General features: G+C 39.1%; 1 pseudogene; it reads left to right on the top strand.

The window, feature by feature from the left end:
• Positions 1-1,107: 1,107 nt before the first annotated feature.
• On the top strand, positions 1,108-3,058 carry LOC107800337 (beta-D-glucosyl crocetin beta-1,6-glucosyltransferase-like; annotated as a pseudogene).
• Positions 3,059-22,092: the final 19,034 nt, after the last annotated feature.

The raw sequence follows: 22,092 nt of genomic DNA on the forward strand, positions 1-22,092 counted from the left end.
AGACCAAACCAAACCAATAAATTTTTTAATCTCCATTTTTCTCGGATTTTCGGGTTTTTTTGGGTTTTATTTCATAAATTCTTCATAATACAAAATATAGAATTTGTGCTCCAAATATTTCTTTAATTCAAATAAGACAGAACTATACAAGGTATTTTTCAAGAAAATAACATAAAATATGAGATAAGTCATGACATTGTACTAAAATATTCAATAATAAGGATAATAAATTCGCATAAAAGATATTATTAATAAGACATAATAAAAATGAACATAATCTAAAATTACTAAGTTGATAAAATAAGTACGACTAATAAGTACTATTATTTACATGACTAAACACTAAAAACAATTATGCATTTTATCTAAATCATGGAAAAACTATAAATAATTATCCAACACTATGGTCATTTCTAGTACAATTGAAGTGAATGTCTTTTGTTAGCCGTAATATTAATTTGATTTTGGTTCGAACTTTATTGGAGTTACTAACATTTATGGAGTATAAAACTTATTGAGCATTCAAAAATTATAAGTCCAAATTTAAAATAATACGTTAAAATATTAAACTATGAAAAAGTTTAAGAAATATTTATAAATTACATTATAATAAATACTTTTATGTATTAAATATATTTAAAACTTCTACACATGTAATATCGGGTTGGTTTGGTTTCGGTTTGACTTATTTAGTTAACACCAAACCAAACTAATTATGGTCGGGTTTTTTTCCCAACACAACCAAATCAAACCGAACTATTGTCGGATTTTTTTTCTCGGTTTGACTCGGATTATCGGTTTGGTGCGGTTTGTCGGTTTCTTTTGTACACCCCTAGCAGAACTCCACCAAAAAAGGGAGAAGAAGCTGAAAGAAAATTTAGATAGTAAAAGAATTCAGGCAAGTAGCTCGATGCTTCTGATACTATAAAAGATTCAGATAAATAAGGCCAATGTTGCATGAAGATTATAATATAGTACTCCATTAATGGTAGATATCTGACAATGCGTGGAAAGCCAAAAAAAAAATAAAAAAAATTTCATAGACTCATCATATGTAAGGTTGCCATTGGGGTTCCTGTAACTAGAATTAACAGTTAGTATTGTAATAAATTAGAGGAAAGACAACGAGGTGCATACATCACATTCTCTTTGACCATGTATTCTGATTCTGCAGCTTATGTTGTTGAGGAATAAAAAGATTAGTACTTTAAAGTTCATGCATACACTTGGATAAAACAACTTGTACAATTTTAACATTAAGACAAGGTCACAATGTAAGTTGCCGACTAAATTCAAATCCTTAGAAAGAATAAGTAGTAGTAACAAATTGTGTTGTCCGTCTTTGTTGATGTCCCTTTCTGACGCAAAAAATGTATCGCCTATAAACAAAATGACTAAAGCATTGAAACCTCAGCCTCAATCCTCTTCTTCATCTTTATCAACACTTTCAATTCTAACAAGCTGCTGATCAATAGCCAATTTTTTATTCACCTACATATGTTTTAACCGAAGCTCTATTTATTGCCATATTTCTTCTCCACTAAGAAGTAAGAAGGGGCGGGACGGACTGCAGTTCGTCTGAGCTTAGTCTTTCACACTCTTTCTCACACTCTCTCCCTCTCCTGCACAAACCACACGATGTGTACAAAATCTACCAAATTGAAAGCTTTCTTGTTTCCATGGCTGGCATATGGTCACATCTCTCCATTTCTTGAGCTAGCCAAAAAACTCGCGGACAGAGGTTTCTTGGTCGACCTATGTTCGTCACCTATTAACCTCAGTTTCATCAGGACAAGAATCCCAGAAAGCTATTGTTTCTCAATTCAGCTTGTGGAACCCCAATTACCAGACTTGCCTGAGCTTCCACCTCACTATCATACAACAAATGGCCTCCCACTCCATCTCCATTCCACCCTTCAAAAAGCCCTCAAAATGGCCAAACCAAATCTTCTCAACCTATTAAAAACTCGAAAACCTGACTTGTTAATCCATGATGTCAAGCAATTATGGGCTGCGGGGGTGGCTTCTTCCCTTAACATCCCAGCTGCTAGATTTTTCACTTCTTGTGCAGCCATGTGTTCCTATTTCAGCCACTTGTTTGTGATACAAGATGTTGAGTTTCCATTTCCAGCTCTTTGTTTACGTTCTTATGAGCTAACGAAAGCTCATACTGTGGTTAAAGAACATCGTGAAGACGATGAGCCTGAAGTGAGAGCTCATGAAGAATTTACTGGCGTGATGCTAATAGGTACATCGCTAGAGATGGAGGGAAAATACATCGATTATATGTCCGAAATAATCAATTTTAAGGTTTTGGCAATTGGTACACTAGTTCAAGATCCTATGGCTAGTGTAGATGGAAACATGGAGATTATGGAATGGTTAGGGAATTAAGATAAGTTCTCAACTGTGTTAGTCTCTTTTGAGAGTGGGTATTTCTTGACAAAGGAAGAATTGGAAGAAGTAGCTTTTGGATTAGAGCTTAGTGATGTGAATTTCATATGGGTTGTTAGGTTTCCAAAAGGGGAAAATAAAAGTCTTGAAGAGGCATTACCACAAGGTTTTTTTGAGAGAATTGGAGATAGAGGGATGGTTATGGGAGGATGGGCTCCACAAGCAAAAATCTTAACTCATTTAAGTATTGGCGGATTCGTGAGTCATTGCGGATGGAATTCGATTTCAGAAAGTATAAACTCTGGTATTCCAATTATAGCTATGCCCATGGATCTTGATCAACCCATGAATGCTAAATTGCTAGTGGAAATTGGAGTAGCTTTGGAGGTAGTGAGGGATGATAATGGAACACTTCATAGAGGGGATATATATAGCAAGAGTTATCAAAGATGTAGTATGTGGAAAATCAGGTGAGAATCTGAGATGTAATGTTAGAAATTTGGGTGAGAAATTGAGATCTAAAAATGTGGAAGATATTGATGCTGCTGTGATGGAGCTAACACAACTTTGTGAGAAGAATAAGAGCAACAACTGTTAATCTTTCTAGTTAGTTCATTTAACAAATGTAAGAAGCCTAAGAAAAAAATTCTTATTTCAATGTGCATTATTTTGTGCTATTAATAACATGGCTAGGTCGATTCGTATGGCACCGCGATGAGACGACCTGAGCAAGTAGGGTATATGATACTTGCCGTTAGGTATATAACCTAGTTGACCCTCTTGTATCGGTGATAGTATAGTAGTACTCTCAATGAAAAGGTAAAAGATAATTTCTTATGTTTAGGCTAAGAAGCCGAAGGTGATTTCAATGACTCAATACATTGAAATGATTTTGTATGATTTTTATTAGGATCTTTGGTTGATATAAATGATTCAAAAGTTTATATAATGGATTACATTAAGGGGCAGAGGCACAAGCTGAAATGCCAAACTTAGTAGCTTTTGCTCAAACAGTGTATTTGGTATTTAGAATTCATTAAATATGTACACATATTAAATTTAGAATCCAGTCACTAACACTTAAAATCGCCGTTCTAAAATCCAAAATCCATAAGGTTGAAATCCCGGCACCGCCTCTGATTACATTGTATTAATTAAAATGATAAAGAGTGTGAATTAATGTAATTATTTACTGCTTTATACAAATATTGGTTGCATATGTTTTGTAAAGTATTGTCCAGGAACTCGAGTTAGAGAGAGTTTATAATACTTATTGAGTATCGTTGAGGTGTACACATCCTTTAGGGGACCCTCTCGAGGGCCCTGCTTACTTTGGATGTTTCAGGATGAGGTGTGGCACACGACGAGTGGACATGGCTAGCATGATCTTTTTCCGAGGTATATTATGAGGCACCACTTCTATTCGTGGTAACTGATCACATTTTTTTTTTAATCGGGAATTATCCCAAGTGTTTATTTCATTCTCATATTTTAGAGATTCCATAGACAATTGTTATTCTTTTGGAGTTATAATTAAGAGTTATTCATACAACATGCATCAAAGAAACATTGTTATCTTTATGTATTTCTAATTATTGAAATTGGTGGATTTAAAGATTACGTCTCATGTATGGTTTTAATCATTTGAAATAATTATATTTTTAAAAAGGCTTCCGCATGTAGTTATTAAGCATATAGATGGATATTCTTGTACGGGTTGGTCCACCCTGATGGGATAATGTGTCGGGTTCCCATCACATGATTTTGGATCGTGATAATATTCGGCATATTCCATATTCAAAATTTTCTAAATATATATTCCATTATAAGGTACTCATAAATAGGAGTAATACATTTCCTATTACGTATCACTATATCATTTTTAGGCAGGTTTTACATTAGGCGGATCATCCAAAAATAATTAATCCCGCTAGCTACATATACAAAAAATATGTATGATATATATATATATAATTTTTAGGCACTTATGCTTATCAACTAATCCAAATTGTCTCTTAATCTAATATTATTTAACGGCGGATATGACATGTATGGAGTTGCATATCTGAATGTAAATTGTTCAGAGATTTTAATAGCGTGACTTTGACCAAAAAGAAAAGGGTGTTTCGTGCTTAACATTTAGATCAAATTAGATTGCATTCTGAATTGGTTTTATTATATGCATGATTTGTCAAATTAGGGGTTGAAGATACTCCAATATCAAGTGGAGGAGATAACAAATAAGAGCATAGACACTTCTCTTATGCATGTTAATTACCAGAGTTTTTAGAAGTTTTGGCGTTATATATAACACTCCAAGATAAGAAGAGAACATCCTCTTATCACCGATGGTCAAAAACTTAAAAGCACAGATTTTTTTATTTTTATTTTTTCTAAAGAAGAAAGAAATTATTTGAACATGCCCTTATAGTCAATAGCATCATTTGCCATACATATCTAGCCCGTTTCTCGTCTCTCTTTCAAAGTATTTAAAATACTGCTTCATTTCATTAGATTCAAAAGTTTTTGAGTCTTTCCCCTCAACTTATTCTTGTCGTGTAGCACGACTTCCTTTCGCATTCTATCCTTCTAATTTAGAACCAGAATCAAACTATAATCATAATTTTAGTAATTAACATTATGACACCAACTAATAAATAGCTTTGGTCTTCGCTTACTTATATTTAACAGGAGTGGATCATTTGGAGTTCAAATTTCTTAACTATATGATTCAAATTGTGATCTTTTTCCAATTTAACTATTTATAAAGTGGCCATACATTACTGGTCCGATTAACTTAAATTCGCGTCGATTACATCCACTAATTAAGAAGGCCTTCGAACAACGGTGAATGAATTCGAACTGTCCTACACCATGCTTATGGGAATAAATTTCAGCCTATTCAAATACATGAAGGAGTCGTTGCATTGATGTACTGGAGTAATTAACCTAAGTGTAAAATCCCATAAAAGATAATATAGTGTTTGGTTCGTTTTGTATCAGAAAACAATATTGCCACATAATTAATGCAATGTTTGATGAACGATATTAAATAATACTCGTATTAAGTTATACGAAAATTCATATTATGCCTCGTAGAAAATGGAATAAGAATACGTATGTGTATCCGTAATATGAGGATTAAACTATTAAAGACAAAAATACTCTTTTAAAGTATATAGTTTATGTATAATAATTTGTTCCTTATTAATGGCCGCATTAAGGCTGGCAACTGGGCCGGGCCGGGACCGCGGGCTAAACTATTTAGGACCGTTTGGCCCGCGAGAGGTGGGCTCACGCCGGTCTCGTGGGCCATTTTTTAGCAAAGAACCGTTAGGACCAGGCCGGTTTTTAGCAAAGAACCGTTAGGACCGGGCCGGTTTGGTCCGCCAAGGGATATATTAAAAAAAAAGAGCCATTTGGCTTTTGAAAAAAAGTAGCTGTTGGGTGTTTAAAAAAAAGCCGTTGGATATTTAAAAAATAGCCATTTAACCCCCAACTAATTTTTAACCCCAAACTCTTTATTATTACACTTTTTTCTCATTTTCTACTATAAATACCCCCATTCTTTTATTTTTCTTACAAAATCAATATCAATCTATCAAAATCTCTCTCTAATTTTCTTCTATACTTGCTACAATTGTTTACTTTAAAAAAAAAAATAGTAAAAAAATTGTAAGGTTGCTACTATTGCTTACTTTATTCCAAACAATAGTAAATTTTTTTTGAGGTTGTTATAATTTGTGAAAAAAATTATTAAGTTGGTGAATTGGAATCTTCAAGTCTTCAACGATAATCAATTTTCAACAAGTTGTTCGTCAATTCGGTAAACTCATTCCAACTCTTAAGTCTTAATATTATAGTTTTGTTTGTTTTATTTAGTAACTATTACTTGATTAATTAAGATGCATTTCTTAAGAAATATTTTTGGTAAAAGTAAGAATAAGGGAAAATCTAAGACTGGCGAATCTAATGGTACTATTGTTCCTCCTCTCTGTCCCCGACTCCCCGAACCAAACCCCGTAGCCATCCTACACTTGCTATTCTTGATACCGATAATAATTTATTATAATTTAGAGACACTGAATTTTGTCATATTATTGCACCCGGTGAATTTTAAAATTATGAATTAATGAATGCCCTCTATTATAATAATTATAATACTATTGATGAAAATCATGCTGAGGAAATTGATCTTGATGAAACTCAACCGGGCGATTATACACCCACTAGTCTTGCTTCTGATCTTGACCAAACTAGTAATAACGCTGCTAATCCAAATGATAACCCATCTGATACTCCCGTTAATGCCCCTACTTTTTCTAGAGAACCTACCAAACGGAAGGAAACATCTCCTGTTTGGCCTTTTTTACTCAACTAATTTCAAAAAATAAGGCTAAGTGTAAAACTTATGGTCTAGAGTTAGCTTTTAAATATGTGGGAATGCGGTCGAGGATGAGATCTTTGGCTAGACACATAAAAAAAATACCCTAATGATAACGTCAAATATCAACGTCAGAAAGCTCTGGCCGAGGGGAAAAGTGCACCTAGTCCTAGTCAGACTGACTCTAGTACCGGTTCAAATCAATTTTAACTGGGAATTAATATTGTTACTGGTGGTATTTTATATTATGATCCAAGAAAAGATCGAGAAGAATTGACAAAATTGGTAAATGTTATATGCTTACCCTATAGTTTTCCTTCTAACCCTGCGTTTGTGCATTATATTAGAAAAATTTATAATTCTACTTATAAAGATTTTCCTCGCACAACCGTAAAGAGCGATATTTATAAATATAAGCATGAATGTCACACCTCCTTTTTCCCGAAGGATAGGATAAGGGAGTTTTTCCAATTAAAGTGACAATATTCAAAATGGGATTATTTATTTGATCAGAGTCGCCACTTGGAATAAATTATGGTGTCCCAAGTCACCGATTTATTTTAAATCCCAAATCGAGGAAATTTGACTCTATTTATGGTCTGCGAACACAGAAGACCGGGTAAGGAATTCTGTTAACCCGGGAGAAGGTGTGAGGCACTCCCGAATTCCGTGGTTTTAGCACGGTTGCTCAACTATTAATAATTGGCTTAATTATCTGATTAATATATATTTATAACCTATTGTGCATTTTAGCTTTTAAAAACCGCTTTTAGTAGTTATGGAATTCGTTTGAACAAGTCGCGATGTCGCACACTCGTTTGTTTTTGTACACATTGTGAATCGCGTCACGTGAAACGCACCCGCGACTTACAATATGTTTATTTTTTATTATTATTAAAAGTTATGGTCGGGTCACATGAAATGCACACCCGAATGAGATTTACGTATCGTGATCATGCCACAGGAACCATACCCATAGTCACGATGATTTATTAATCGTGTCTAAAGCAAGCTACGATGTTCATGATTATTTCTTTATACTTTTGATTTTATTCACATAATCTAATTTGAACTAAAACCAGTGTTCGACTTAATCATTATCAGTCTCCAATATGGGCCAATTCAAAGCGGTGCTTGAAAGCAGAGCACCAGCATCTCAACTTTGCGGATTTAATACCTCTGCATACGTGATCACAATCCCGTTCAGATATTTTGATATTAGAAAAAGGGAAATCACAACAAGTGCATTCATCACAATAGTCATTTAGTTTTGCCAGAAATCTACTACTAATATTCGACATATTCTCCATTTTAATATACAAAATGAACTCTTTTATCATGTACCAATGCAACAGAAATTAACTTTGGGCTCAGGATTCTTAAAATGCCAAAGACCAGTTGCCTATATATTTATATGGTACAAAACAAATTGATCCATAAAGCTTACATGTGATATAAATAAACTATCATAAGTAACACTGCTTTCAGCAAATTCGAACCCAGACATCATAAATTCAACAATTGAAATTACAAACAATTGACTTTTCAAACACACAGGTAGATAAACATGATGGCTCCGTGAATTCAAAACAAATATGTAACACGAATAAACTCAGATTTCAATTATGAATTTGACAAAGGATCATATATAAGTATGGCGAACCTCAGACAAGAAATCGACAGAAAATGACCAAATGAGGTCTGAAATAGAGGGAAAAATCCAGCAACAGAAACAGCACATCAACAATGAAAACGCAACGAGATTAACTTCAAAGGGAGCACGCATACGCTGATCCGGATCTGAAACACTCAAAAAAACTCTTTAGAACCTTCAGATTTCAATTGAGTGATGCGAAAAGGAAGCTTAGAAGGGAATGACGAAATGGAACTTCGGATAGCAAAGCCAACGAGAGAATGAAACTGTGAACATGTCTGTCTTTGTGTGTATGTGTGTGTGCGCTTTCGGTCCCTTTACTGGGACTGAGGTGAGGGAGGGGGCAACTGCTCGGACGGAATCGGTAAGAAGAAATCGGCGGATAGGGTTTTTGTGAGGGGGTGTCCGTTCTCTGTCTCTGTTGTCAAATCTCAAGGGAGGGTGGAATTAGGGTCTCCTCTAATAGAGTGGGGGAGAAGAGTATGGGCCAGACTATGGGGTGGATTGGGCTTCTACGGGTATGGGCTTGAAACAATTATACAATTAGTCACTTTGGACTCAAATTTTAATTAAAACTAATTTGTCTAGCTAAACTATTATATATATTTTACTCACTAATTGACTAATGACCTAATTAATTAACTAGCCTAAGAATGCATGTAGAGTTACTAATGTATTTTTTTGGTATTTTAGTGTTTTACTAATGCAATTTATTATGCAATTAAATTTTTTTTTTTTTTTTTAAAAAAATTCAAAATATTTTTGTATTTTCTTTAGGATTTAAAATGCAACTTAAAAATGCATCAAATATGAATACGTACAAAGCAAACTAAGTAAAAATATAGAAAAATAATTTAAAGCTATATATATATATATTTTGTTTTTTGATTTTTTAGGAGTAATTTTATATTAGGGCAAAAATTAGGTGCTCACAGCTGCCCCTCTTTGTTCGGAAACATGAAGAGTTTTCGGGCAAAGATAAAGTGAGCAATTACGAGCAATTTTTGCCCGTTTGGATACTCCTTGGGAAGCGTTTTTTTGAACCTTGCCTCGTAGGTTGCCTACATATCCTTGGCTATAAAGGAATCAGGTCAGTGTAGTTCTGAAAGCTTTGGTAGATGAGACTATCAGGAAGCTGTGATTTCACTGTTGTTGCTGCTGTTTACTGCTTGCTGAGCTCCTTATTACACCAAAGTCAAAATAAAAAAGACTAACTAAGCCTATCAGCTACAAGTTACAATATTCCTATCTATGAGTCTTTTGAAGCGTGATCTTGAGTCTTGGCTGGTTTTTCATGCAGACTCTGATCTGAACCTCGATGCTTACTAGTTGTAGGTGCTAGTTCATTCTTCTTCGGCTTTTCGGATCAAGGCGGGACATGCAAAGCTTGCGACTTCAGTCATGTCTTGAGCAACCCATATCTTTTCATCTGCTTCTGCATTTTGAATTCACTTTTTATTTTCTTTCTTTTATTCTGGATTGAGACTTCTTCTTTTGGTCATCTCGGACTGCCGACTTGCATTCTTGAAGCGAGCTTCTGCTACCTCTAACTTGAACTTGAAATAACTTCCCTCATTCTCCAGGTGGGTGCCTGATGTTGACTTATAGCTGCATGAATTTCCTCGTTCTCCAGTTGGGCGCCTGATTTTGACTTAAAGCTGCATGAATTCCCTCATTCTCCAGGTGGGCGCCTGATGACTTAAAACTGAAATGAATTCCCTCGTTCTCCAGGTGGGCGCCTGATGACTTAAAACTGAAATGAATTCCCTCGTTCTCCAGGTGGGCGCCTGATGACTTAAAATTTGAAATAAATTCCCTCGTTCTCCAGGTGGGCGCCTGATGACTTAAAATTTGAAATAAATTCCCTCGTTCTCCAGGTGGGCGCCTGATTTTGACTTAAAGCTGAAATGAATTCCCTCGTTCTCCAGGTGGGCGCCTGATGACTTAAAACTGAAATGAATTCTCTCGTTCTCCAGGTGGGCGCCTGATTTTGACTTAAAGCTGAAATAAATTCCCTCATTCTCCAGGTGGGCGCCTGCTTTTGACTTAAAACTGAAATGAATTCCCCCGTTCTCCAGGTGGGCGCCTGATGACTTAAAACTTGAAATAAATTCCCTCGTTCTCCAGGTGGGCGCCTGATGACTTAAAACTTAAAATAAATTCCCTCGTTCTCCAGGCGGGCGCCTGATTTTGACTTAAAACTGAAATAAATTCCCTCATTCTCTAGGTGGGCGCCTGCTGACTTTAAAAACTTGAAATGAATTCCCTCGTTTTCCAGGTGGGTGCCTGATGTTGACTTAACACTTAAAATGAATTCCCTCGTTCTCCAGGTGGGCGCCTGATGTTGACTTAAAACTGAAATGAATTCCCCCGTTCTCCAGGTGGGCGCCTGATGACTTAAAACTTGAAATAAATTCCCTCGTTCTCCAGGTGGGCGCCTGATGACTTAAAACTTAAAATAAATTCCCTCGTTCTCCAGGTGGGCGCCTGATTTTGACTTAAAACTGAAATAAATTCCCTCGTTCTCCAGGTGGGCGCCTGCTTTTGACTTAAAACTAAAATGAATTCCCTCGTTCTCCAGGTGGGCGCCTGATGACTTAAAACTTGAAATAAATTCCCTCGTTCTCCAGGTGGGCGCCTGATGACTTAAAACTTGAAATAAATTCCCTCGTTCTCCAGGTGGGCGCCTGATGACTTAAAACTTGAAATAAATTCCCTCATTCTCCAGGTGGGCGCCTGCTGACTTAAAAACTTGAAATGAATTCCCTCGTTTTCCAGGTGGGTGCCTGATGTTGACTTAACACTTGAAATGAATTCCCTCGTTCTCCAGGTGGGCGCCTGATGTTGACTTAAAACTGAAATGAATTCCCCCGTTCTCCAGGTGGGCGCCTGATGACTTAAAACTTGAAATAAATTCCCTCGTTCTCCAGGTGGGCGCCTGATGACTTAAAACTTAAAATAAATTCCCTCGTTCTCCAGGTGGGCGCCTGATTTTGACTTAAAACTGAAATAAATTCCCTCGTTCTCCAGGTGGGCGCCTGCTATCACAACAACACAGACAAAATAGAGAAAATTTTCTGCCCCAGTTTGTACCAGGAACATTCATTGATTGTTAGTTGCATCCCATTATCCCGGAGGGTCCTGAAAACTTAAAACTAGATCCCATTATCCAGGAGGGTCCTGAAAACTTAAGACTGAACTTATCTGGAACATGCTTTCCTCGTGGGGATTTTCTGGCAAAGCAAAAAAGATTTCTTGCCCCTGCTTAAAACAAAGAAAATTTTATCAGTTTGAAAATGTGGCGGTTAGTTTGTGGCATCCTTGCTGAAAGTGTCTGCTTCTGCCACTATCCTGCTTCATTCTGATTAGATGCTTCGGGCTACAAAGAATTGTTTGACCTTTCAATCGGACCTCGATCACAAAACCTCTGAATAACTTGAATCCCTTACACTCAACTCGTCATATGGCACTTTCATTCTGACAACTGTTGAACCTTTGCATTTCCTACAAATTCACGAATCACTTGACCACCCGAACTTCAGTTACCACCGCATTGCTCATTCTAAATCTTGTCCCTTGTGATGTGCCTGGCCGAATTTCGCTTGGTGCAAATAAAAAGATGGTAATGAGCTTTGAAATCCTTTCTTGCTTGCTTAACAAAAGACTAATTTGACAGAGACTTAGAAAAATAGACCCAAAAGAAACGAAGCGAAGTGACTTCGAGAATTAGGAATAAAAAAAGAAAAAACAGAGATGACTATTTGAAGAAAAATGGAAAAGAGACTTATCTGAATGAAGCAGCCGGCTCCAATGATCATGACATGCATTTCGGATTGATCAGCCTAATCCATCCAACTAATCACATTCCAGTTCATGCCATATCTTCATACTTCAAAACCAGGGTTTCCATAATTCATTTTCTCTGTAAAGTCATGAACCTTATTTAGCATGTAATGCCCCGAGGGGTTTTCACCAGCAAACCTTACTCATTTGCTCCTCTCTCAACTCATTGTCGCCTTACAGTGCCCGTAAGGGTTTTCACCAATAAGACTCTCTCATTTGAATTTTCTCTCGACTCACCATCGCCCTATGGTGCCCGTGAGGGTTTTCACCAATAAGACTCTCATTTATTCACTTATCCTTGTGCCCATGAACAAAGGTGCTACCCATGATGTAAATAATACCTCCATCTCACTTGACTTGGCATCCTCAAAGTTGATCAGAAGGTCTTTCTTTGGACTGTAGTGTAAGTTTTGGACAGGGTTAGAAAGAAAGGGTGTCATGCAGGCTCAAAATAATTTAAGATGAAGGGGTTCAAAATTACAACTTTTGGAATCAAATCTTTTTTTTTTTTTCAAAACTAAAACTTCTGCCCCAGTTTCTTCGAATTTGGGGAATTTTAAATTTTTATTTTGATGGGACCGAACCGTGTAAGGCTGCCTACGTATCCTTAAAAGGAATTTAGGTCGAACGTAGTTCAAACTAGTAAAAGTTGTTTTGTTTTTATTACTTTGCTTTTCTTTTTCTTTTCTCTTTTCTTTCTCTGCTTTTCTCTTTTCTTTTTCTTTTTTCTTTTTTTTTCTTTTCTTTTATATTTCTAACTCTGCTTCTGATTCCAAAAGAGGGGTATGAAAGAAAATAAATAAGGCTCAAAAAGGGGTAACAAATGATAAAAGTGTTTGGGATAGCAGAATAAAATGCCTTCGTCATTCCAACTTTGAACATGCCTAGTACAAAATGCAATTGAAGATAAGCAAAAAAAATCATACATAATATCTCTTGACTGCATCAGAATTGATAGCCATATCCACACATTTACCTTCTATGTTTGTTAAATACAAAGCACCATTGGGCAACACCTTTGTCACAATGAACGGCCCCTTCCAATTTGGGACGAACTTGCCTTTAGCTTCAACCTGATGTGGAAGGATGCAACTTTCAAGTCCGTGACCAAGAAGGCGGTGGTAGATTTTGTTCATTCAAACATCATTTGCCGGTTCGGAATTCCCAAGGTAATCATCACAGATAATGCTGCTAACCTCAACAGTCATTTGATGAAAGAGGTATGCCAACAGTTCAAGATTATGCATCGAAACTCCACTCCGTATCGTCCTAAGGCAAACGGAGCTGTTGAGGCTGCTAACAAGAACATAAAGAAGATACTTCGTAAGATGGTGCAAGGTTCTAGGCAATGGCATGAAAAGTTACCTTTTGCTTTACTGGGTTATCGCACTAATGTTCGTACTTCAATAGGTGCAACTCCCTATTTGCTGGTATATGGAACCGAGGTAGTTATACCTGCGGAAGTTGAGATTCCATCCCTGCGGATCGTTGTTGAAGCTGAAATTGATGATGATGAGTGGGTCAAAACTCGGCTAGAGCAATTGAGTTTGATTGATGAAAAAAGATTGGCAACAGTATGTCATGGTCAATTGTATCAGAAAAGAATAGCAAGAGCATACAACAAGAAGGTGCGTCCCCGAAAATTTGAAGTGGGACAGCTGGTGAGGTGACACACATGCTAGGTGACGGGCGTGTGGGCGTGCACCGTGTGAATCGTAACTCAGTTATTTATGTGGTACAGTGTATTTACCTGAGCTTATCTGTAACCATGAAATCTCTACGTACTAGAGTTATTGAGCTGTGATCCATGTTAGAAATCATATCTAGGCTACAAGCTTATTCTGTTGGGATCCACTGAGGTCATTACTGCTATTAAGTTATTTGCTTACATTGCAATTTCACACTCAGTCATGTTCATTCATTGCATATCATATCTCAGTCTCTGTTGTTATTTATTGATACATTATATCATCATTTTGGGCTAGTTTCATGACATAGTGAGCCCGAGAGACTGGAGAGATTGAGCGACCCACTTGGTAAAGTAATCAATGGCCACCAGAATAAACCTATGCCCATTTGAAGCTGCCGGCTCAATTGGTCTAATGACATCTATGCCCCAAACAACGAAGGGCCAAGGTGCAGACATTGTGTGCAACTCAGATGGCGGGGAATGAATCAAATCACCGTGCACCTGGCATTGATGACATTTGCGAACGAAGCTGATGCAATCTCGTTCCATGGTGAGCCAATAATAACCTGCTCGAAGAATCTTCTTCGCCAAGACATACCCGCTCATATGTGGCCCGCAAACCCCGGAATGCACTTCGGCCATGATAGTCGAGGCTTGTTTAGCATCTATACACCTTAGTAATCCTAGATCTAGAGTTCTCTTGTACAATATTCCCCCACTTAAGAAAAATCCACTAGCCAGACGTCGAATGGTTCTCTTTTGATCGCCTGTGGCATGTACCGGATATACCTCCGATTTGATGTATTCCTTGACATCATGGAACCAAGGCTCACCATCAAGTTCCTCCTCAACCACATTACAATAGGCATGATGATCACGGATTTGGATATACAGAGGGTCGACATAAGTCTTATCCGGATGGTGTAACATTGACGCCAGAGTAGCCAAGGCGTCGGCAATCTCATTATGAATCCTGGGAATATGCCTGAATTCTACCGACCTGAATCGTTGACAAAGATCATGCAGACATTGTCGATACGGTATGAGCTTCAAATCACGAGTCTCCCATTCTCCCTGAATCTGGTGAACCAACAAATCTGAATCTCCCAAAACCAATATTTCTTGAACTCCCATGTCTATAGATAACCTCAAACCCAGAATGCATGCCTCATATTCAGCCATGTTGTTAGTGCAATAAAATCGAAGTTAAGCTGTTACGGGGTAGTGATGCCTTGTTTCAGAAATGAGTACAACCCCTATTCCGACACCTTTCATATTAGCAGCTCCATCAAAGAAGAGTTTCCAACCTGGCTTTTCATCATGATCAGCCTCATCAACATACATCACTTCTTCATCAGGAAAATAAGTCTTTAGTGGCTCATATTCTTCATCCACCAAATTCTCGGCCAAATGATCGGCCAAGGCTTGGGATTTCATCGCGGTCCGAGTCACATAGATGATGTCGAACTCTGTGAGTAAAATCTGCCACTTTGCCAATCTTCCTGTAGGCATAGGCTTCTGAAAGATATACTTTAGAGGATCCATGCGAGAAATGAGGTAAGTAGTGTAGGATGACAGATAATGCTTCAACTTTTGTGCCACCCAAGTCAGGGCGCAACATGTCCTTTCAAAAAGAGTATACTTAACCTCATAAGGAGTGAACTTCTTGCTGAGATAATAAATGGCTCGCTCTTTCTTGCCCGTGATGTCGTGTTGACCCAACACACAACCGAAAGAATTATCCAATACCGTCAAATAGAGAATTAAAGGTCTCCCAGATTCTGGGGGGACCAGCACAGGTGGGTTTGACAGGTAACTCTTGATCTTATCAAATGCTTCCTGACACTCATCAGTCCACTTAACCGCAACATTCGTCTTCAGCAACTTAAAGATGGGCTCACAAGTTGTCGTGAGTTGAGCAATAAACCTGCTGATGTAGTTTAACCTTCCGAGAAGGCTCATTACCTCAGTTTTATTCTTTGGTGGTGGTAATTCTTGGATGGACTTAATCTTTGACGGGTCCAACTCGATACCGCGTCGACTGACTATGAATCCCAACAGTTTCCCCGACGGGACACCAAATGCACATTTCGCCGGATTGAGCTTGAGGTTGTACCTGCGGAGCCTTTGGAAAACTTTCTCAAATCCCCAACATGGTCGGACTGTTTCTTTGACTTTATGATCACATCATCTACATAAACCTCAATTTCCTTGTGTATCATGTCATAGAATATGGTAGTCATTGCCCTCATGTAAGTTGCCCCAGCATTCTTTAAACCGAATGGCATTACCCGGTAGCAATATGTCCCCCATGGCGTAATGAATGCTGTCTTTTCTGCGTCTTCCTCGTCCATCAGGAACTGATGATATCCCGCATAACAATCCACGAAAGACCCGATCTCATGCTTGGCACAATTATCAATCAGAATGTGGATGTTCGGCAATGGAAAGTTATCCTTTGGAGTTGCCTTGTTGAGATCACGATAATCAACACACACCCTCGTCTTACCATCCTTCTTTGGTACTGGTACCACATTAGCTAACCAAGTGGGATATTGAGTGACCAGAATGACTTTTGCCTCCAGTTGCTTTGTGATTTCTTCTTTAATCTTCACACTCATGTCAGTCTTGAACTTCCTTAACTTTTGCTTGACAGGAGGGAATGTAGGGTCAGTTGGCAATTTATGAGCTACCCAATCAGTGCTCAAACCCGGCATGTCATCATACGACCATGCAAAGACATCTTTGTATGCAAACAGTGTTTTGATTATTTCTTCCTTGATTTGCGGTTCCAGATGCACACTTATCTTGGTTTCCCTGACATTATTTTGATCCCCTAAATTGATTGCTTCGGTTTCATTCAAATTAGGCTTGGGTTTTTCTTCGAAGTGTTTTAGTTCTCTACTGACTTCTTCAAATGCCGCTTCTTTATCGTATTCTGTTTCATTATCACCCTCTACTTCTTGGATCGTTATTTCAGAATTAGATTGGCTTTTAAGACTTGGCTGAAAATTCCTCGTGCATGTCATGTCATTGAAACCAGCATAAAAAGAACTGTACAGAGAGAAAAAGCAAAAAACAAAAATTAAACGCTATCAGGATTAATGGAAAACTGGAAATTGTATTTCATTGAAAATAAAAGGATAGAAGGGTTTGTACATTGAAACAAGCAAAAACTAAGAAAAATCTGGATTACAACCCTGGAATAACCCAGATGACAGAAAGGAAAAACAAAGCAAACTACCAAAACTCCTTTCGGATGGGGAGAGGAGTAGCTTTCCAATTGCTAAGCTTCACATTTGGCCCAACAAGCTGCACATCGGCATTACTGGAACCTTCCCCAATTTCGACCATATTAACCTCGTCAAACAGACTCTGGAACCTCTTGATTAGATCTTCATCAAAGTCGACCACAGGTTTTGGGACCAACGATATTGGGCGTTTGGCGACCCCTGACTTGACGAAAGACTTGGAGATATGTGGAACAGGTTTAGGGAGTGACCATGCCTTTCCTTTCAAACTTTTAGCCCTTCTCACGTCCTTCCCTGTGAGTGTGAATCCCAAACCAAATGTGCCGAAACTTTCACGTGGACATACCGGATGCACAATACCCTGCAGAGATGAACCCAGACATTTGCCCGGCAGAAAACCATTCTTCAACATTTCATTTGCTACCATGACAGACGCGGATGGTATCTTCGGACCTGGAGTGCATTCTCCTTCGGGAATTTTCTCGACAGACACTGTTTCGAACATTTGGTAAACCCAAGGCCCTTTATCATCTTCAACTTCAATAAATGGAACGATTGTGTCATTGTAAGCAGATAAGTTCTCATCACCGTGCACAACTATTTCCCGCCTGTCCCATTCGAACTTTACCATTTGATGCAGTGAAGATAGGATTGCCTTAGCAGCATGGATCCAGGGCCTACCCAACAACAAGTTATAAGAGACAGCCACATCTAGCACTTGGAACTCCATAGAGAACTCAACCGGCCCTATTGACAAATTGAGCATTATATCACCGACAAAATCTTTCCCTCCTCCATCGAAGCCTCGAACGCATACATTATTAATGTGGATCCTTTCAGTGCCAATCTTTAACTTTTGCAAAGTGGACAGAGGGCAAATATTTGCACTAGAACCGTTATCTACCAGTACCTTTGAGACAGCAGAATCCTCGCACTTCACTGTGAGATAAAGAGCTCGATTGTGTTCTGTACCCTCTATAGGGAGTTCATCATCTGAGAAAGTGATCCTGTTTGCTTCGAAAATCTTGTTAGCAATCTTTTCCAAGTGGTTTACCGTGATCTTATCAGGAACATGGGCCTCATTCAAAATCTTCATCAGGACTTTGCGGTGTTCGTCTGAATGTATCAGTAAAGACAAAAGAGAGATCTGAGCTGGTGTTTTCCTTAACTGCTTTACAATAGAATACTCTTGCATTTTCATCTTTTTCAGGAACTCTTCAGCCTCTTCTTCGGTGACCGGCTTCTTTACTGGGATGTGGCCATCCTTGAATGGCTTGGCTTTCCTCAGTTCTTCTGGGGTAAAACATCTCCCAGAACGAGTCAGTCCTCCGGTTTCATTGACTTCTTCCTCTACTTCTTTCCCTTTATATGTTACTATCACCTGTTTGTAATTCCACGGGACGGCTTTTGTGTCAACCATTGGTAATTGGGTCACTGGCTTAATAATAACGGGGGTAATACGAGTCCCTTCCACGATTATGACAGGCTTGCCCGGGACCCCTGGTACGATCACTTTTTGCTTTTCCTGGTTCGCTTCAACATCAATCGGAGGACCTTTCACAACCAATACAGATGGCTTCACGTTGAGCGTGCTTGGCTTCTCCGACACCCCTTCAACTATTAAAGGCATTGCTTTTGCAAAATCTGGAGCTTTAACTGGATTACTTTCGCTAGCCCGGATCATCATGACAGACTTGGAAGAATTCTTGGGCTCCCCGTCCTTATGAACTATCTCAATCATATGTGTCTCCGCATGGGCCGGCAAAGGATTTTGGTTGATGTTTGGCGCCTCCGGGCTCTGGACCACAATTTGATTTGTATCAATAAGCTCTTGGATCGCCCTTTTCAAATGCCAACACTTCTCTGTGTCGTGCCCAGGGGCATCAGAACAATATGCGCATCTGAGGGAATAATCAAGGTTCTTGGAGGCGGATTTGGTATCTTTGGCTCAATCGGCCTCAAAACGTCCAACTACCTCAACCTTTGAAACAAACTAGTATAGGACTCTCCAAGAGGGGTGAAGGTTTCTTTCCGCTGCTGCCTCTCTTTTCTGTAATCTGGCCTTGGTCGAAAACTTGGACCAGTAGGGTTTTGGTATGGTTGTGGGGGTGTATAAGGATTTTGTGGGGTTGGAGCACGCCATTACGGGTAAGGAGGGGGTTGAGCATATGACTGTGCATGGTGAACATGGTATTGGGGTAGCACGACAGAATATCGAGGGTCTTGTGGTGGGAAATAATGCTGAGATGGATTATATGAGCTTGGGTGTAGGTTTGAGGCCGAGGTTGAGTTTGGGTGTACTGGTGAGGCGGATCCCTTGGGCCATGCCACGATCCAGAGACAAACATAGCGACATCTTCTTTCTTCTTTTTGCCTAACAGGCTTCCGGTGCCACTTTGAATTGCCTGTGTGGTTGCTTTTATGGCAGAGTAGCTCATGATCTTGCTTGACTTGAGTCCCTCTTCCACCATTCCTCCCATCTTTACCACATCGTTGAAGGACTTACCTATGGCTGAGATCAAATGGCCAAAGTAAGTGGGCTCTAGGGCTTGAAGAAAGTACTCGACCATCTCATCTTCCTCCATTGGAGGGTAGACTCGTGCAGCTTGTTCTCTCCATCTGAAACCATATTCCCTAAAGCTTTCATTGGGCCTCTTCTCTACCTTGGTCAAAGATAGGCGATCCGGGACAATGTCTATATTGTACTGAAAGTGCCGAGCAAAGGCCTGAGCCAAGTCATCCCATGTGTACCACCTGCTAGTGTCTTGGCGGGTGTACCATTCTAAAGCTGCCCCACTCAGACTCTGACTGAAATACGCCATTAATAATTCATCTTTCCCACCGGCGCCTCTCATATTGCTGCAAAAGCCTCTCAAATGGGCCACGGGATCTCCATGTCCATCGTACGGGTCAAACTTGGGCATCTTGAACCCAGCGGGCAGTTGGACATCCAGAAATAAGCATAAATCCTTGTAAGCCACACTTACTTGGCTCCCTATCCCTTGCATGTTCCTCAAAGATTGCTCTAGACTCTTCACTTTCCTGAACATCTCGCCCTGCTCCACGTTCTGGTATGGTTTCTCAGTTTCGACAGGAGGTTCAAAGTGAGGGGTGTGGGAATAAGGATACGCGACTTTGAAAGTTGGTTCCGGGACATGATATTGGGTATCTGGAGCTTGGAACGCGGGTTCACTAGAAGATCTGTTAAGAGTGGCTCGCGGAGGGTCTACGAAAACAGAAGCGGATGTCGGAGCATGGTATGCGGTTGTTTTGGCTGGTGGGGCATGAAAGGTTTGGGACGAGGTGCCAGGATAATGATGATAAGGGGTAAAGCCTGGTGCGTGCTGAGGGGAAAGGTCAATGGTAATGGGATCTTGGGCTTGTGATAGTGGTGGGATGGAAGCGAGATTTTCTGGGTAGTTAGCGGGGAATGAAGGTGGAGGATGCCCCATGATCCAGGCTTGATACATTTCTGCCATTTGATGCTTCAACCTGTAGACCTCCTCTTTCAATTCAGACTCTGATTCTACAATCTCCCTTGGCGGGTCGACAACACCCGTGTCTGATTCTTTTCTAGTCATGACTGCCTTGCACTTTGATCTGATGTTATAGGGGTGACTTGCCAGGATGCCAACAAACTAACCACCTAAAACAGAACCTGTCTTTATGCACACACAACAACTTGGTCAGTTTTAAAGCAATTTATAGATAGGTAATCGCATATTGGGGATGCAATGCACCTGAGCAGTTAAACATTTCTAAATGCTTTGCGACGGCTCATATGTTTCATCCCGGCCTTTCCAAATTCTCCAATCCTGATTTTCCCTCTCTCCTTTGCTATGTTTCGCTCTTTTAATACTTATTCTTTCCTCTTTTCTTTAGTTTGGCCCCTCTTTTCTTTCTTCTCTCATTTTCTCTCTCTTTTTCTATTTTCTTTTAAGAATATGATCGAATCCTATGGGGATTGCCTACGTATCATGACGCCGCATGAATCAGATCATTACGTAGTTCAGGGAAATAAATGCAAAATGAATTTTTTTTTCAATATTTCATTAATAAAAGACATCTTTTTGGATTTTCTATTACAAGGACTTAAAAGTAGTGATGACCACAAAAAGAAAAATCTACAGACTTGAAATAAAGAAATAAGCAGCCTTGACAAGGACGAACAAAACTCGAGGAAAGTAAAATACAGACTCAAAAACTAACTAAAAAAAATCAAAAATACATAAGAACCTCCACTGGCACTCCGGGGGCTTGCGGGACATCAGCCGGTCTCCGCACGGGCCTACGGGCAATATCTTCTTGAAGGTGGTCTAGGTCAACCATCACCTGTCGAACGAATGTCATTACAGAAGCAAAAAAGACTTGGTCATGTCTTCACATTCATGGCATTTCATTACAACATAATCAGCTATCTCTTTAATCCTCATTCTGATGACACCCTTTTCTTGAAGCAAACGTCCAATCTGATGGGCCCGAGCCTCTAACACTTGTGTATCTATGTTATTTTGGTCTTGTAACTGTTGCATGCTTTCTTGTAGTTGGTAAATCAATGCATACCAATGCTCTCTTTCTGTCTTAAAATCCTTTATTTGCTTGACCATTTCATTTTCCAGGGCAACCAGCTTTTTCTGTAAAATTGCTGCTTCTTTGTCATATTTCTGCTTCAACTGGTGGGCTAATCTAGCATGTTCTTCTGCACTTTTGGCCAACTTTTCTTGAGCATTTAACAAGTCCTTTTCGGCCTTTGTCAAGTCAAAACCATAATCATGCACTTTCTGCCTTAGGCTGGTTATAATTTCCTCATCTCTCTCACTTCTTACCGGTGTCTCGGCGGCTACTTTCATTCTCTGGATTTGGGCTCGAAGGGCTT

Source organism: Nicotiana tabacum, chromosome 15, assembly GCF_000715075.1.
Source record: "Nicotiana tabacum cultivar K326 chromosome 15, ASM71507v2, whole genome shotgun sequence".
Lineage (NCBI taxonomy): Eukaryota > Viridiplantae > Streptophyta > Magnoliopsida > Solanales > Solanaceae > Nicotiana > Nicotiana tabacum.